The 15578-nt window shown below is 40.9% G+C and overlaps 1 pseudogene across 1 annotated transcript in view; it reads right to left on the bottom strand.

Moving 5' to 3' along the window:
- Positions 1-1396: 1396 nt before the first annotated feature.
- LOC308512435 (centriole and centriolar satellite protein OFD1-like) overlaps positions 1397-15578 on the bottom strand; it is a 106558-nt pseudogene continuing 92376 nt past the window's right edge. The window contains exons 2-5 of the transcript in view: positions 6256-6374; positions 4180-4253; positions 2507-2600; positions 1397-1603 (exon numbers count right to left, since the gene is read on the bottom strand). The product of the transcript in view is annotated as a centriole and centriolar satellite protein OFD1-like (transcript). The remainder of the gene's footprint in view (positions 1604-2506; positions 2601-4179; positions 4254-6255; positions 6375-15578) is intronic.

Genomic DNA, 15578 nt, shown 5'->3' with positions numbered 1-15578 from the left:
AAAAGCCTGGTGATTATCAACAGTAAGTTTTCCCATCTCACTTAGCAAAAGCAGCTAAAGATATTTTAAATTGTTCTTTCTTTTCTTTGTACACATGTAGTTAATACCATATTAATTCTATGGAATGGACTAAGAGCACAAATTTCAGAAGAGTTTAATGCATGCAGAGGCAAAGTTCACTACTCTTTTCTAATGCAAATGAAAGAAATTCTTTCAAATCCTTTAACTAACCTGAAAGCCCACCTCTTTCCTCTATCACACACAGGAGGCATAAAAGGAGTTCTCCATCAAAACCTGTTAAGTACCCCTAGGTCTAATCTGATCTGTGCACCAGTCAGCAACACTCAGGGTTCAAGCAGACATCAGATGGAGTTCCACCATTTCAGTCACTGAAGAACCACTAAAGGGTGATTCATGTAGGTTAGCCACTAAGGGTGGTATAGTTCTCTGGGCTAGTAATGGGGCCATGCTGTTAACTCCGTGGGCCCAAAGTAGGAGTGGGGAAACTTTCTTCTGCCAAGGGCCATTGGGATATTTATTTTTAGTTAGTTATTTATTTTTAAATATATTTTATTGATTTTTTACAGAGGGGAAGGGAGAGAGATAGAGAGCCAGAAACATCGATGAGAGAGAAACATCGATCAGCTGCCTCCTGCACATCCCCCACTGGGGATGTGCCCGCAACCCAGGCACATGCCCTTGACCGGAATCGAACCTGGGACCCTTCAGTCTGCAGGCCGACGCTCCATCCACTGAGCCAAACCGGTTTTGACATGGATATTTATAACATCATTTGCAGGTCATACAAAATTATCAACTTAATTAGCCTCCTATATTTGGTCAAACATTTAATTAACTCACCCCTAATGCCTTGGCAGGGCCAGATCAAAAGATTTTATGGGTCTTCTATAGCCTGTGGGCAGGACAGTCTCCACACTTGGCCTAAACCATCAGGGAGGGAAGAATTCCCAGAATTGGGAGAGAAAGATCTGGCACAGGCACAGAGCAATGGTGAGAGGTCATCCTGTAAGCACTGGATCTTGCCTTGCTGAGAGGCACAGGGCCAGCCCACAGCCAATATATACAGTGGGGGTGAGGATGCAATGGTGGAGAGGGAATAATAACCTCAACCTCACTCTCATTCCTCCTTCTCAATGGCCAAATCTGAGCAGCAGAAAGTGAGGGGAGATTTGTACAACCCAGAAGGCAGATTTGTAGTTTAAAGATACTTCTTAGTGACACTAATAATATACTATAGTAATAGCAAGCAAAAAAGGAAGTAACTTCAAATTGAGAATCTTAATTTTATAAAAATTTTCCTGATTGAAGCCTTCCTTACAGATACAAAGCATAGTGTCATAATATTAAGCTAATATGAATTACAAAGACATGCAAATCAGGAAAAAGACATACGGTTAAAAAGATGCAAGTTTTCATTTCTGCTCTCTTCCAGTTGTTGTTTAAGTAATTTATTTTGAGCCTGAAGCTCTAATTTCTCTTCTTTTAGAAGCAAATAGCCACTCATCTCTTTCATCTCTTCATTCAGCAGGTGGTTTTGCTTGGTTATTGCCAAGAACTGGGCCTTGAGAGATTCGAGTTCAAGCTGGAATTGAAAAAAAAACTTGCATTTGAACAGTTACTGCAGTACTTCTTATGCAAAAACTGGCAGGCTGCTATAAACTGGGTGTCATAGTAAGTAAGGTCACTGGACAGAGGACTCATTCTCTGCAGTAAGAAGAACCTGATTCCAACATGGAAGCTCATCTTTGCCCTAGAAGGGGCGGGGGAAGTTCATCCAACCTTATACTTATGCAGAAGAACCCTGGCCTACAAAGCAAGTGCTTCAGATTAAGTTTGTTGCCCATTTTCCAGATACAACTAAGGTCCCAATAGCAATCACAGACTGCAGCAATGTTTATAAAAATGAAAAGCTGAGCTATCACAAACATGCTGTGGTGCTTTCCTTTTTTTATACATTTCATGTTTACATACAAAAGTCTACAATGTTCTCAAATAAATAGATCATTACAGCTGCAAAAATACATTTTATGTGCAGGATATATCCAGGTACATCAAGTTCCAGCTCTGTCCTTCAGAGAGCACACGTGATGAACAGCAAGAAAATAAATGGCATGTGAAAAACACATCTCATTCTGTTTTATCCTGTAAGATCCCAATGTAATGACAGGAATGTTCACCTTCTGCTGATGGGAAGGAAGGAGAGGCTAAGGCAGAAACTAAAAGCACTGGCCACCTGCTATGGGCTAGGCACATAGGTCAGCTCACCACGGAACCTCAACCACCCCAATGTTTAAGGAACTTGTTCGAGGCAACAAGCAGGAAGGACTAAAAGGAAGAACTACTAAATTAACTTAAGTTGGGCCTTCTTAGTCATAAAATAAACAGTCTAAACACATCAAGCTAAATAATGTATGGCTGAAACTAAAATTTCATCTACTGCCTTGAAGTTTTATCGACTTCAAAAAACAATAGGCTTAGCAATTACCTCAAGTTCTTTCACACGAGTTGCAGAATGATTGCATTCTTCTTCCTGTTTGAATTGGTAGCCATGGACTGCTCTTGCAAAAGAATAGGTTTTACTGAAAGAGAAAGCCAACCAATTAAAGATGTTTTTCTAGTGAATAAAAACTCATTTAAGAATTTATGTACAATGTCAGACCTAATGACGATTATTTCATCATCTAAAATAGCAGGTGTCATAGTCAAAAATCAGTAGGGAAAGTAAGAAATAAGTCCTATTACCCAACAGGTGATGGGAAGTCTTAATGGTCACATATATTGTGAACTTTCTTCCACTACACATACCAACCAGTTGCACCAGCTGCTCAGAGCCCTCATACACAAAGATCTGAATTTCCTTAAATACAAAGATTTGTCTTATGATTTTAATGTCTATTTCATCATTTCCACTTCATTCAATATGAGTCTATGCAGATATATCATTAAAAAAAAATTAGCTGACTACATGATGGTACTAATTCCTAAGAAGTATTAGTCTAGTTTTCACAAGATAGTCACAGAGGAGCAGCCACACACTGGGTGACCTTATGGGTCCTTATCAAGTACCCAGCTCTGGTTCCTTTGAAATTTCTACTTAAGTTCACTTCTTTTCATAGACAAGTTTCTACAAATATACTGAGACATAAAATATCAAGAGATTGAAAAATTATTCAACTTTCCTACTCCTGGGTTAGTTATAAAACAGTTTAGGAAGTTATATGTCAGGTAAAAATATCATGAGGCATAAACATATGTTACAAGTAAAAGAAATAAGGAAACAGGTCACAGGGAATGGAGAAGTTAAATTTTTCCATAAGTAAAAAATGAAGTCTCTCATGCTTAAAACCACAATGAGATATCACCTCCCACCTGTTAGAACAGCTATCATCAATAAATGGATAAATAACAAGTGCTGGCCAAGATGTGGAAAAAAGAGAACCCTCATACACTGTTGGTGGGAATGCAGATTGGTGCAGCCACTATGGAAAAACAGTGTGAAGTCACTCTCCCCACCCCCACCCCCCAAAAAAAAATAATAATAAGAGCGGCCATATGTTCTAATAATTCTACTTCTCAGTATATGTAAAAAACAACAACATGCCAATTTGAAAAGACATACATGTGCACCCACATGTTCACTGCAGCATTACTAGTAACAGACAAGATTTGGAAGCAACCTAGACTACCATCAATAAATGAATGTGTGGATACAGAAGATGTGATATATTACTCAGCCACTGAAATGAATAAAATCTTGCCACCTGTGACAACATGGATGAATCTAAAGGATATTATGATGAAATAAGTTACAGAGAAAAACAAATACCTTATGATTTAACTTACATGTGGAATCTTAAGAAATAAAAATAAACAAAACAAAACAGACAGGCCCATAAATATTGATAACAAGCAAGTGGTGGTCAAAGGGGAGGGAGGAAAGTAGATGGGGGAAGAAAAACCTCCTGAATACCCTACCTCTCTCAGGTTAAGGTCATTTTTGATACGTAAAATTAAAAGAACAAAATAATGATTAATTTTGTAGTAAAAGTAAAATGTAAGCTACACACACACATATAAATTTAGAACAGGCCCAATTTAGGAAGCTAATAACCTATACCAGAAATTTACAAATGCAGCTTTCTTCTCCACAAGAATCACCTTTATTCTTCCTGTCCTCTTCACCCAGTCTGTTAGATCTATCGATGTAGTCATCCTTTAGCTCAAGTTGATACCTGAGAATTAGAATGACCAAAATGATTTTCTTGTCACTTTCCTGAACAGATTCCTATCAATGTATGGGTTTCTGTGGCACCCAGGCACCTAAGGGCATGAACATGGCCATGCATAACTTCAAGGACTATCAGTACCAAAGCCCAGAGATCCAAATTCTGAATATAAAACCTGCTACAATCCTTTAACTTGGTCCCCAAAACTCGTTATTGTGAGGTTATTGAGAACAATTATTCCATGGTGGTCTGGATTGGCACACAAAAGTAAATTAAGTTCAATTTACACTGGTACAACTGACTCTAAATCCCAAGAACAAGAAGTCAGTCACATCCACCTGCCTTGCCTTGCACCCCATCCCCACCCCAAAGAACTTTTGCCCTCAAGGGCTGGGCATAGGGTTCGGGGCCAACTTCGACCACCCTCATATCTGGGTTAGCAATACCAAAAGCACACTTTCAAGTTTTACTTATCTCCACCAACTGCCACTAGCAGACGTTTCAGTTGAGAGAGATGGTGAGTATCCTGTGAATTCCCACCCTTGCTCAAGTCATAGAGGATACCCAAACCAGACAACATCAAACAGTACATGATCTGCGAAGCAGTGGGAAAATTAACATACACATTTACTCATTCATTTAGTCCTAAGGGTTTAACAACTACAGACATGTCAGCATTTGCTATTATACTCGAGAAGCTGACATACTATATGTATGTCATCATTTCAAAATCTATACATGGAAAGGTACTATATTTTAATTAGAATTCTTTTAAAGAATAAGCTCAGTACTATGTAATGTAAGTACTATGTAATGTAATCTCATGACAAATTACGGGCAAGGCAGTAAAAAGAGACCACTTATTAAGACATACCAAAAGTTAGTTGAGTCATCACTTCACCACAAATTCATTTACTCAATGAATATTATATGAACACCTGTGTGCTAGACACTACACTGAGCACTGTAGAGAAAAGTTACCATATGGGCTTGATGTCTGCACTGAGCAGTTAATCACTGCAACACATTAAAACTCAGATTATAGGGAAGTCATAGTAACCATAGTTATCATATTTTCCTTTTCCTGTATAATTTTTTTGCTCCATTGTTAATTTCCATTTATTTCTTTTGATTCTGGCTTTGCAGAATCTTGAAGGAATACAGGGCACATGTTACCTGATAAGCACTAAAACCACTAGGCAGAATAATTTATAAATTGATAGATACCTCCATCGTAGTGGCAAGTATGAGGCGGGAGAGGAAAAGAGAACTAAAAGGGATTATAATTCCAGCCCTGGTCAGCCTGATTCAGATGGTTGAAGCACTGTCCAGTGCATTGGAAGGTCATGGGATCAATTCCTGATCAGGGCACATACAGGAGGCAACAGATCAATATTTCTCTCTCATGCTGATTTTTATCTGTCTCTCTCCTTTCCTCCCTAAAATTATTATTATTTTTTTAAAAAGTGATTTTTTAAAAAGTTGATCAACCTGTGGGTCGCGACCCCTTTGGTGGTTCAACGACCCTTTCACAGGGGTCGCCTAAGACCATCCTGCATAACAGCTATTTACATTACGATTCATAACAGTAGCAACATTACAGTTATGCAGTAGCAACGAACATAATTTTATGGTTGGGTCACAACATGAGAAACCGTATTTAAAAGGTCAGAAGGTTGAGAATAACTGCCTTAGATCAACCACTTTTATAGTTTATCTACCATGTGAGCTGAGCAACTCACAATGTGCCATAAAATGAAAGCAAATCACAGACCCTCAATACATGTTAGAAAAGCTATGAGTAAGAAAGAGCAGAGGATGCTATTCCCTATACTGTAACTCTGTAAAATTATCTTAAATATTCATGGGAAAGGCTTGACTGTCAATAAAAAACACGTATTTTTTTAAACACTATCACCATAAAATGTTAAGTCTTATCTACTTCACTAGTATTGCTGTGTTTCCATCAACTTATTCCAAATCTATTACTTGTTTAAGAACACCAAACAATTTCTTTAGAATTTCATTCTTGAGCTTTTGGTCACAGGTCTCCTCCATGCTCTTTATATTCAGGATCCTGTCTCCTAAGTGCATCAGCCACACTTTTATGATTTTCTTCTGTAGCCTCTGATATTAGCAAAAATATAAAAAGCAAAAAAATAAAACTGTAATTGCTGAAGTAAAGACTTTAGGAGAAAAAAATAACATAATTTTAGCTCCACAAGCTAAAACTGTTATGTGACTGTCACTGCTGGGAAGTAACTGGAAAGAGCTGGAGTTCTCCATCTATTTTATGAACTGACCAAGTTATGTGGGATCTGAAGTAGCAGATGGAGCAGCATGGTGCACCAGGCTGCAGGGAGTGTGCAAGTTTCAAGACCAAAGTGCTTTTCATAGAAGATGATGAACACTTAAAAAATGATTGCAGGTAATAAATGGCCATAATAAATTCAGAGAAAAGCTACATACCAAACTTAAGTTAGTGTACTTTTGCTTTAGTACTTATTTCTTCAGTAAGATTATTTCTGTGAGGTTTAACTGATCAGCCCATAGGTATGAAAGACAAAAGATTTGTTTCTGATATTTAATAATCTAGTGATTGAATACTGAAGAGTGCTGAACAATAGAAAAAGATAGATAGGTCAATCAGAACTTCCAAATACTGAAGAATGGAATGGTCTTCCCTTGGATCGAGCCAGGTAAGTGCTAGGGAATGCTGACCATTCCAAGCAAAGGATAAAAGCTCTATGTGTTAGCACCCTCTGCTGACTAACATGTAAAGCAAAGGAGCAGTAAACTATACTTATTAGCTTACTAGATGCCTGGTGCACAAATTCATGAATGGCAGGGGTCCCTCCACCTGGCTGATCACGGTGGTCTCACACAGTCCTGATCTTCTCACCCAGTCCCAATTGGGGCTGGGGTGGGATCACAGGAGGGCTCCAGGGCAAGTCTGGTCCTGTCTTGCCTGGTCCTGATGGGCCCCACCCCAGCAGCAAGCAACTTACTGGTTGGAACATCTGCCCCCGGGTGGTCAGTGCAAGTCGTAGCGACCAGTCAGTTGACCACTCGGTCAGACACTTAGCATATCATGCCTTTATATATATAGGTTGTAACTCACAGCACAGAATGTTCAGCATGAACTTTCCCCTGCCCCTGGTCTTGGAGACCGCATGTTCTTCTAAGGCTCTGCTCACCAAATTCAGCTGCCACATGAAGTAAATTGCATTGTGTGCGTGGAAACCCTTTGTAGGCTCCATTGCTGTGTCTTTACTTCATTGCAGTTCCAATTACTCCAACATAAAGACAGACACCCTCATTATCAGGTAACACCATCATGGTAAGACCCCTGCTCAGCCTACTGCAGTGGTTTTTAAATAGGCCATGGGTCGCCCTAGATGGTTTGGTAGAGTAGGTACAGCCGCAGCCTGCGAACTAAAGGGTCCTAGGTTTGATTCCGGTCAAAGACACATTCCTGGATTGCGGGCTTAATCCCCAGTATGGAGCACATGCAGGAGGCGATGGATTCTCTCTCATCATTGATGTTTCTCTCTCTCTCTCTCTCACTCTGCCTTCCTCTCTGAAATCAATAAAAATAGTAAGTAGGCCATTAATCAAACGTTGCTGCTCTCCATCCAGTCCCCTCAAACCCTCTTTTGCTTTGACCCTCCCCACACACACACTCTGCTGCGGTCTGTAAAATGGGGTCAGGATTTCTACTTCAACCAAGGGCAAAGCTTCCACATGGCCCTCCTTCCCCGACTGTCTTTGCCCCCAGTCCTGTGGGGTTTCTCCCTCCTTCCCCTCCATCTAACTTGGTGGGCCCTGCTCTGCCCCCTCCTCATGTGACCTCCTGTCTGCAGCCTCCCACTTTCTCCTCTGGGGGCAGAGCTCTCCAAAGGCTGTGTGGGAATGGAGCGGGCTGTGCAGAGTGGGGTGGGGCAGACAAGGCAGTACAGGGTGTGCAGTGGTGGAGAGCTCTGTGGGCCAAGTCCAACCTTTGGAGAAGAGCTGGGGTGACAGGTCACCGGGAGGAGGAGGGAGGGATGTAGACCTTGTTCCGTGGGAGAGGCACTGGGTTCCTTGGCTGTCCCCACACAACAGCTTTTCTAGGCCCCTGCACAGCTATCATCCTCCACCTCTTGCTGCCTCCGCCTCAAGTTTTGGACTCAGTTTCTTTGACTCAGCCCCACCCCCCTCTCAGCTGCGTTCCAGGAGCCTGAGGCTGCACCTTGGCTTTGGGCAGCTATGCCTGGCCTGCCCCCTATAATGGTGTTACCCACTCTCCTGGAGTAGTTAGTGAAACTTAAATAAATATAAGCAGCTCTGAAGATTATAAATTGAGCACTGAGAAGGCCACAGGCTGCGGAGGGCTGCATAGTCCAGGCTCTCAGCATAGAAGCCTCCCCAGCCACCCGGTCCCTGCTGGCTCCCGCCCCCACCTGCCTCTGCCCAGGGCTCAAGACAAACCCCAGGAACTTCCTGACAGCTCTCACCTCACATCTCACTTTCCAGTCCAGCCCACCAGTGCCCACAGCAAGCTAACCTACTGGTCCGAGCGTCTGCCCCCTGGTGGTCAGTGCACGTCATAGTGACTGATCGACTGCTCCAGTGGTCAAACTCACAGTGGAACTCCAGTAGAGGGAATAATTTGCATATTAGGCTTTTATTACGTAAGATATCAGCGATTTTCAACCTTATTTATCTCTGACACACATAAACTACTAAAATTCTGCAGCATGCCAAAAATATATTTGCCCATTTAAAAAAAACACAACAGGTATATTTTTGAATCGTTCACAATGAACCGCTATTTTGTGTTGACTGTTGTCTTTTTTTTTTATTTGAAAATCTAAGGAAAAAGAGGTTAACGCCCTTGACTACAGTCAGGTATGTCATCTTTTATATATTCTTGCAGCACACCAGTTGAAAATCGATGGCTTATTTGTCACTTTCCTTTTCTGTCATGATCAATTTACCACTTCAGTACTGCTTAGAACAGAGTAATGTAGCAGAGATGAAAAATAAAATGAATTAAAGCCTATATAAATGATCTAACCACATTAATGAAGACCAGGGCAAATCCACTAAGGAAGTAAGAGTCAACTAACAGTAGAACCTAATGGAAATGAAACCTGTTTCATAAACTAGACTGGTGAGCTTGCCATTAATGGCAGGTACAATGTGAAGAATGAAATAGTGGTGAGCACTTAGTACACACACATCCATCACCCAGTACAAATCAAGTCAGAGCCACTGCATTGAGTTACTACATGCACATGGAACCGTTAGATCTCAATGACTAAACATAAGTGTGTGACTGAACATAATTTGTTAACAGTTGTTAGCTTCTTCAAAGTACTGGTCTGGTTTTACTGTAGCCTGATGATGGTGTCTCACTGCTTTTCATCCCAATAACTAATATTTCAAAAGCAAAATCCTAGTCTTTGTTTCTCTCAACTTATGCCTTTTAAAACTAGCCGAATGCACCTTTACAACCAAGAACTCTACTTGGCAATTAGCATTAGAATAATTAGTAGTATTTGTTTTAAACTCACAGACTCTGAATAGTCAAAATGAAAACATTACTTACAAATCAAAAGCTTCAATTCTTTGCTTCAGTTCTGCTTCTCTGCCTTTTAGGAAATCGATATCTTTCAGTAGAAGCTGTATTTGAGCATAACTTTCTTTTGTTTCCATCTGTAGAGGAAAGCATTAATTGTAGCAAGCAAGCTGAGGAAAATAAGACAGATTTGAACTAATGGACTGCTTCCTACATTCCAGAGAACAAAGTACAGACAATTAGAGGAACAATTTCACTTTTAAAACATTCCATCTCAAGGTATGCATTTTGCCTATTCTAGTTACACAAGAATTTACCTCCGAGTCCAGGGGTGGGCAAACTTTTGGACGCGAGGGCCACAATGGGTTCTTAAACTGGTCCGGAGGGCCGGAACAAAAGCATGGATGGAGTGTGTGTGTGAACTAATATAAATTCAAAGTAAACATCATTACATAAAAGGGTACGGTCTTTTTTTCTTTTAGTTTTATTCATTTCAAACGGGCCGGATCCGGCCCGCGGGCCGTAGTTTGCCCATGGCTTCCCTAGCCCAATGACTGTTACGCTATATTACCCTAATATCCCTTGTGCAGAATATCCTGACACTTCCTTAACATTTTTGTAAGTTCTCCAGAAAAAAAAAAAACAAAAAACAAAATGGGGGAACTTAACAAAGTAGAATCCCCATGGTTCAATAGTCGTCTGAAAGTTTCAATTCATGGGCGGTTCTGACTCAGAATGAACAAGCTGGAATGAAACTGTGAAAAATAGATCACACTTACATTTGCGTGTTCACTGAGCAAGGATTTACTGAATATCATGTCAAAAAGCACAGTGAGCTGGATATGAAAAGATGAACAGCTACAGTCCCCATCTTTTAAAAAATTCACAATTTACTGAGGGAGAGAGAAATAATACTACAATGTGATAATTTCACAACCAGAGTCCAGTCTCCACGGCAGGAATGATGCCTAAATGAGTCTATCAATGGGATTCAGGGAAGGCGTCACCAGGAAGCATCATTGAAGCTAAAGTTTGAAGGACAGGACAGTTTTATCAGGGAGAGAAGGGGGTGAACAGTTGGGTGGCAGAGTAAAAGTATGGTGCCTTTTATGAGGATGCCAAGCTTCTCCAGTGCCTTCAGAGAATCTGACTGAATGGAGACAGGCTGTCAACTGGTTGATCTGATCTAGTCACTCACTCATTTTAAGGTTCAAAGTGTTAGTCTGAACACAACCCATCATCTCAAAGACCAGTGCTTCCATTTATTTTTATAGCTAAAATTAACCCAATTCCCAGAAATGCCAGAAAAAATTGGAGAGGGGGTGTGGTCACCATTAATAACTGGGTTTTACTGAGAAGCTCCAAGAAAGGTTGACACTGGGAGGAAGCCTTTTAACTTCAACCATCTCCTGGTATCAGTAGTCCTGGCTGAGGAAACCATGACCCCAACCTAGTTAGGTCTGACAACCCTTGGGAAAGGAACTGTTTTTCCAAAAGAAACAATCCAATCTCTTTTGCAGGCATGCACTCCCCACCATTCCTCAACCTCTTCATGTCCTGTCCAGTCATTTTCTGGGTGACAAGATCAAATGGCCACATGGATGACACTTATAAGCCCCAGACCCTTCTACTGCAGGGACCTTTGCCTTTGCTCAGATGGAAGCACATTGCATTTGGTTTCCAACTTCACCTAGAACCCCAACCTGCAACTCTGTCCTGTTGGTCCACCCTTATTCTTCCATCTGTCTGTATCCCCAGACTTACTCCTTGATGTCTGAGACTGCCACGTAGCTCTCCCTTCTCTCCTGGATTATTAGTCATCCACACTCTGCTCTGGTTCCGCTCACCATCATGCTGAACCCCAATGTCTTCAACTAAACAGGCTGCCTTTCTCAAATGAAATAAATTCAGCTCTATAAAGCTACACTCCTCAACTACGACCATTTTTCTGCCCTCAATGACCTTCCAAATCCTCCCAAGAGCTGCAACAGAACAATCACCTACAACAAGCATGTCAAACTCATGGCCCACAGGCCGCACATGGCCCACAATGAATATGTTTGTGGCTCAGCGAATATAACAGTATGTAGCGTATTAATAAAAATTTCGTAACCTGATTTTTACAATAACCTGATTTACATAATTATTAATTACTAACTACATTTGCTAATGACTGATTATAATTGTGTTGCATTCATTTCCCTTGTGCGCCTTACACGCAGGCGTGCCATTTCTCTCCATTAATACTAGCAGACAATATTTTAGCACCCGATGACCACATCATTAGTCTTGTACTGACTTGTTTGGTATGTGCAACAGGAAATACTTTGCTTTTGGAGAATGAGAAAAGTAGGTTTATTTGCATTGTGCTTATTAATCTGTCCAGTTATTCAGTGTCTGGGAAGTTAATGTTCAATGCAAAATACTAATTTTTATTAAAACGTTCTATTATTTTTTGTTAACGATTACTCATTTATTTTAGCCCTTTGTATCCAGCATGTCTTTATCGAAATAAACCTTTCTATGAAAATTGAAGCTTTTGTTTTGCAGCCCACATAAACTTGGTTCGTGTTAGTGTTTGAAATTCTTGACCTACATGCACTTGGTCTGGTCTACTTCAATTCCAGGTTGCCCACTTCAGCAGTACCCTCAAAACAGCTCGAGAATCCTGTCAGCTTCAGAGAGCTGCTCTGCTCCTTCTGCAACCCCCCGCCACCCAGTGGCCATTCCATACCTCTGGTCCTCTCCTTATCACTTAATTCTCACATCTGCTGCAATTTTAGTGAGGTTGTCTCACGCCCCTGACTCGGACATTCACTTCCACTCTTCCTTCCAGTAATCTCGAAAAAAGAAGTCTTAGTATCCTTTTCAAAGCTGATTCTTCCAGGTGTATTCTTGACCGCAGTCCCTACTAGTCCTCTAGGCCAGTGATGGCGAACCTATGACACGCGTACCATTTTGGGTGACACGCATCGAAAGAGACAAAAAATTGCGTATTCATATATTTGTCTCTCGCAATGGCCAGAGCTGGGCATCACTCGAGTAATATTATTACTCATGTTACTCATGATCAATTACACAATTCTAAAACCAGATGTAAGCATGTACATCAGTGTTGCGTAGCAAAGATACATTGTGAAAACATCCAAGATACACTGTTCCAATATTGGCATTAATATGAAAAGGTTAAGAATTGCACTATAAAGAGATTAATCTTTACTCAAGACACTTTATTTTTACTCGAGTGACAAAATGCCCAATTCTGGAAACGGCCTCATTATTGTCAACATGTGCCTCGGGTAAGCTTCCTGTGCGTTCGGGTGCATTCGGCAAACGGACGCACTTGATCGCCATGTTCATTAGGAGACAGGAGTGGGAAGGTTAGAAGAAAAAGATATAAGGGGAGAAAAATGGCGGAGGTATAAACGGACGTGTCCTGTGCCTTGTCCTGGAGCAGATAAGGGTGAGCAGCTGAAACGGGTAACATACAGCCCGAATAGGCAGAGGATATTCAGCTGAGAGACAGTCTGCAGCTGGGAAAGACAGAGAACTCCCAGAAAAAAAAGGACGGTTGGAGACTGCGGCTGAAACGTCTCCCTGTGTGCCGGCTCAGCAGCGGAGACTGTGCCATCTTGAGTGGCTGTTACAGACAACCAGAGATCAGCTACTAACCTGGAAACAAGGGATCTCAAGCAGCGTGACTGCGTGAACTCAGACGAGCACTGCTTCTTCTCACAGAAAGGTTAGACTTCCCCTAAAGGTGCGGTTTGCAATTCAGGTTGGAGAGAGAACCGCGCGGGGTGAAATCTGCGCCCCACAGAGTCCGTGGCCCTTGGGACCAGCGTGACCCTCAAGTGGGGAAGGGGCCCCACAGGGCTGCTGGCAGAAGGGAACGATAAAAATAAGCACATAGCTGGACTGGATGCAAAAAAGCAGCCTCGGATTCTGCCAGTCTGCCGGGTGCTTGGTGCCAGGGGCGAGTGGGTGCGTGGAGACTGTGCGCAGACCTGGAAGGTGGAGGCTTGCAAATTCGCACAACTTCTCAGGCTCTGATGGTCTCACTATGAGAGAAGAGTTGATGAAGTTAGAATAAGTGCCAATGAGTACATCAGGAAACCAAATATGTAAAGTTGTTATAAAAACATTCAGTGTCCTAAACATTGATATCTCTAAAATTGTGTCAGTCACGACAGACGGGGCACCAAAGATGGTGGGAAAAAAGTGGGATTCCTGAAATTGTTTATGGAAGCTATTAGACATCCACTTGCACCTTTTCATTGCATTATCCATCAGGAGGTGTTGTGTGCCAAATCGGGATTCTCTGAATTGAATGATTTAATGTCAGTTGTAACAAAAATTGTGAATTTTATAGCTTCTCGACCCCTTCACAAGCGAGAATTTTCTGTACTTTTACAGGAAGTTGATTCAACCTACAGTGGACTACTGATGTTCAATCGTGTGAGATGGCTAAGTCGAGGAAAACTACTTGAGCGATTTGTGGAGTGCTTTGAAGAAATTATGGTATTTATTGAGAATAAGGATCTGGCAAACTTTCCTCAGATCAATGATCATAAGTGGGTCAGCAATTTGATGTTTTTTACAGATCTCTCTGTTCATATGAATGAACTGAACTTAAAATTACAAGGTTTTGGCAAAAATATTGACGTTATGTTTGGATACATCAAATCTTTTGAAAGTAAACTTAAAATTTTCAAGCGAGATATTGAAACTAAAACTCGTATTTTCCTCAGATGAAAAAGTATTTCGAGAAGGCTACTACAAGTGTAATGGAGTCTATACTTATGTACCAGAATATAGTAAACACGTTCTTTGAACAGTTCAGCGAAAGATTCAACCAATTTAGAAGCCTAGAACAGACCATTAAAATAATTAAGTATCTGGATGTAGTTTACAGTACTTTGGAATTGAATAATTTCCAATGGATGCAAATTGATGATTTAGAGATGCAACTTGCAGATTTTCAAGGTAGCATTTGGACTCGTGTTTGTCGACTTAAGGTCGAAACTTGAAAATCTGGAACGAAATCGTTTGAAACATGAAGAGTGCAACTATGAAGAAGAAATTTTGAGTGCTTGGAACAGAGTTCCTGACACTTTTAGCAATATAAAAAATCTAGCGATGGCTTTGCTAACAATTTTTTCATCAACATATTTTTGTGAGACTTTGTTCTCAGCATTAAATAATATTAAAATGAACAAAAGGAACCGGCTAACATGATGTTAGTGGCGCTTGCTTGGCTTTGAAGTGCACCAAGTATGAACCTGCAATCGAAGAATTAGCAGACAAACTTCAGCACCAAAAAAGTCACTAATTTCTAGTTTTCGTACCATTTGATTATCATTGTTTGTTTGTTTTTTAATTTTTTATTTTTTATTTATTTATTTATTTATTTATTTATTTATTTATTTTAATTTATTGCTTAAAGTATTCCAAAGGGTATTACATATGTCTCCATTTTATTCCCCCGCCCTAGACAGTCCCCTAGCCTCCCCTATCCCCCAATGTCTTATGTCCACTGGTTATGCTTATATGCATGCATACAAGTCCTTTAGTTGATCTCTTACCCCCCTACCTCCTGCCCCCCAACCCTCCCCGGCCTTCCCGCTGCAGTTTGACAATCTGTTTGAGGCAGGCCTGCCTCTGTATCTATTATTGTTCAAAAGTTTATAATGGTCTCTATTATCCATGAATGAGTGAGATCATGTGGTATTTTTCCTTCATTGACTGGCTTATTTCACTTAGCATAA

This window comes from Myotis nattereri (genome assembly GCF_964212035.1).
Source record: "Myotis nattereri genome assembly, chromosome: Y".
Lineage (NCBI taxonomy): Eukaryota > Metazoa > Chordata > Mammalia > Chiroptera > Vespertilionidae > Myotis > Myotis nattereri.
This window is presented reverse-complemented; position numbering and strand designations above follow the sequence as displayed.